A 3,913-nucleotide genomic window follows, 5' to 3' on the forward strand; every position below is an offset into this window, starting at 1 on the left:
CAGGAATAAAAAAAAACAACATTAATCTCACTGGTAAGATAGTTTACCCATAAAACAAGAAAAGGATATTATGTTTTTAAGTACATTTAGAGAACTACAACAACAAAAATGTTCTTGGAAATTTAAAATGGCAAAATAAAAAATTATTACAAGAGTTGGAAACTGAGGTTAAAGACATGTCCTAGAAAGTAGAATACATATATAAAAGACAATGTAAGGGAGAAAAAGTAGAAAATTAGAAATCTCTGCAGAGCTCACAAACAAAAGGAATTCCAGAAAAAGGAAACAAAAAAACATAAGAGCAATTATGAAACAAATTCAGGGAAATTTCCCAGAACTGTAGGTAAGTGTCTTGATTTAAAGGATCTATCCATTAATTCCCCAGGAAAACAATGAAAAAGTCCCACACCAAGGCACAGCTGTGAAATTGAGAACACAAACCATAGAGAGATCTTAAATTTTTCAAAACCAGGCCACATACAAAGCCTAAGAAATCATCACCACACGTGATTTCCACAAAACACTAGAAGCTTGAAGACAATGGAATGATGCCTCCAAAATTCTGAACCAAAATACTATACCCAGCCAAATTAGCAATACAGTGTGAGGACAGAAAAAAAAGCATTTCAGATATGAGGTCTTAAATTTCATTTCCCTCACAAGCTTTCTTAGAAAGCTACTCAAATATGTTCCTCACCAAAATGAGGAAATAAAATAAGAAGCATATCATCTAGGGAAAATAGCTCAAATCTAGAAATTTGCTAAGGCAAGTCCTAAGATGATAACTGCATACCATGCTGAAACAGGAAACAGCCAAAAGAGAGGTTAAGAGAGAGAAGTTCTCAGTTTAAAGCAAAACAAAAAAGTATTTGAAACTATCTTTGGGCATTTTTAAAAAGACAGATATGTATCTTAGCAACAACATTTGCTTAAAATAAAGGGAGCAGATAGCACAGAGAAAATCAGACAAACAGGAAAAAAACAATTATTAAAGAGAAATAAAAATTTTAGAGAAAGGATAAATTATACTATTTGGTTCAGCATAAAAAAGTGTTTATATAGCTGCAAACAATGACAAAGGAATAAAGTATGATATAATTATATTCAGTAATGTAGGGGAGAGAAGATAGATTATCTCCAATTACCTTAAGATAAATATACCAATATTGAAAACTGAAAATCATTTAGCAACATAATCATATATGGCTGACTGAGTAATGGACCTCCAACATGACTACATCCTAATACTTGGAACCTGTGAATATTTACCTTATATGGCAAAAGGGACTCTGCAGATATAATTAACAATCTTGAAATGGGAAGATTATCTAAGATTATTCAGGTGGGCCCCCAATATATCCACGAGTGCCCTTACAAAAGGGAAAGGGAGGGAGACTTTAACTAGAGAGAGGTGATGTGATGATGGAAACAGAGACTGGAGAGATACACTTGAAGATAAAAGGCACCACAAACCATAGAATACAGGTAACTGCTAGAAGCTGGGAGGAAGAAAAAAAAAAAGAAAATGGATTCTCCCCAGAACCTCCAGAAGAAACTGGTCCTATCAACACTTTGATGTTAGCCCAGTGATTCTGGACTTCTGACTTCTAGAACTGAAAGAGAATAAATCGAATTATTTTAAGCCACTAAATTTGTGGTAATTTGTTACAGCAGCAATAGGAAACTAATACAGCATCTCTTTTAGATAAATGGAGGTAAATTCCAAAAGGAATAGCTCTAAGATCTGGACTGGTTGGTTCCGGAGGAATAAAGCTAAAGAATGCTGCACTTCATTATAAGTATTTAAGTACTGTTTGATTTTTTAAAACTATCTGCTTTTACTGTTTTGACTAAAATATAAAATATTATCTGTACCACAACTAGATGCCACCCAATGGTACTATGGTTAGTCTGGCATGAGATTAAATAAATTTTGAGGACTAATTTTTAAAAAGTCAATATGGTAGGCAGAAAATGGTCTCCCAAAGATGCCTACATCCTAATATCCAGAAACTATGAGTACATTACATTACATGGTAAAAAGAAATAAGGGATGCAGATGGAATTAAGACTGCTAATCAGCTGATCTTAAATGAGAAGATTATCCTGGATTAACCTAGGAGGTCCACATAATCACAAGGTTCCTTAAATGGGGAAGGAAAAGAGTGATATAAAAAAGGTCCAACTGGCTAGTACAGGCTTCAAAGATGGTAGGGAACCACAAGCCAAGTAATATGGACAACTCTAGAAGCTGGAAAAGAGAGAGAGAGAGAAAAAAAAAGATTCACCCCTAGAACCTCCAGAAAATACAGAAAAGAAAAAGAACCTACCAATGCCTTGATTTTAGCACACAGAGACATATTTTAGACTTCTGACCTCCAGAATTTTTATATAATAAATCTGAGTTGTTTTAAGCCATAAATCTGTGGTAATTTGTTTCAGTAGTATCCGCAACGAATGCAAATCTAGAATAAGATTACGGTTTATTCTAATTATATATATGTGTGTATATATATATATCTTTTAAGATTTTTATTTTATTTTATTTATTTGACAGACAGAGAAACAGCAGGGAGAGCAGCAGAGGGGGAAGCAGGCTCTCCGCTGAGCAGGGAGCCCAATGCGGGGCTCAATCCGAGAACCCTGGGATCAGGACCTGAGCCAAAGGCAGACGCTTAACCGACTGAGCCACCCAGGCGCCCCTAATTATATTTTTTAAACACTATGCCATGCCAAGTTGCACACAAATACTCCAATCCTCTTTTTGGTATTGGGATGTCACTGCCTCAAAACATTATATACATATATATTGGTTTCCTGTGTCTCTTATAACAAATTACCACACACTGGGTGGCTTAAAACAAAAGAAATTTATTCTCTCACAGTTCTGGAGGCCAAAAGTCCAAGATAGATCAAATTTTCAGCAGGGTCAAGAGAGGAGGGAAAGATGGCAGAGGAGTAGAGGACCCTATTTCAACTGGTCCCCGGAATTGAGCTGGATATCTACCAGACCACTCTGAGCACCCACGAAACCAGCCTGAGATGTAAGAAGATCTGGATCTCTACAAACAGAATATTGCAGGCAGTTGGTTTTGAGGTACAAAGCGGGGAGCCATGATTCCGCGGGCAGATATCGGAGGATAAACGGCAGCAGGAGGGTGTCTGGCCGTGGGGATCCTACACCGCCAGTGAGCGACAGGGCGCAGACTCGCAGACCAGTAGCGGCAGGGAAAGGACTTTAGGGCAGCCCCCGGGGTGGAAACTCGGAGTGGCGGGGTCGCGCGGGGGAACTGAAGCCCCCGGGATGGAAACCCTGAGCTGCGGAGTCGTGCGCATGTGAATTGGGAATGGCTGGCGGTTTTAGAAGCACAAAGGACAGAGACATGCCCTGACCTGGAGGCAGGACTGGGAGCGCTGCAGAGGGGCGCACAACCCAGGACGCTGAAGTTTATAGCAGCATGGACAGAAATGGAGACAGTGTGGCCTGGAGAGCTCACTGAAGAACAGACTGTGATCTCTCTGCTCTGAGGCAGAGGGTTGGAAACGGTCTCTTCTGCTCTGACTCGTGGAAGAGACGCAGAAAGCCGCCAGGGAAAGCCGCCAGAGAACAAAAGCCCCAAAGACTGATTCCCACTGAGCCCATCCCCCGCCACAGAGGGGCAGGGCAACACCGCCCAAGCAGGGTTGCCTGAGTAACAGTGCAGCAGGCCCCTCCCGCAGAAGACAGGCTGGGAAAACAAGAGGCCAGCAACCCTAAGGTCCCAAGAAAACAGGTGCATCTTGCTTGGGTTCTGGTCAATAAGTTGGACTCTATACATTCCCTCAAACACCCATCAACAGAATGACTAGGAGGAGGAGCCCCCAAAACAGAAAAGTCTCAGAGATTATGACTTATGCTGCAGATTTACAAATG

The sequence above is a fragment of the Leptonychotes weddellii genome, chromosome 3 (assembly GCF_054177405.1).
Source record: "Leptonychotes weddellii isolate Sample4059 chromosome 3, ASM5417740v2, whole genome shotgun sequence".
Lineage (NCBI taxonomy): Eukaryota > Metazoa > Chordata > Mammalia > Carnivora > Phocidae > Leptonychotes > Leptonychotes weddellii.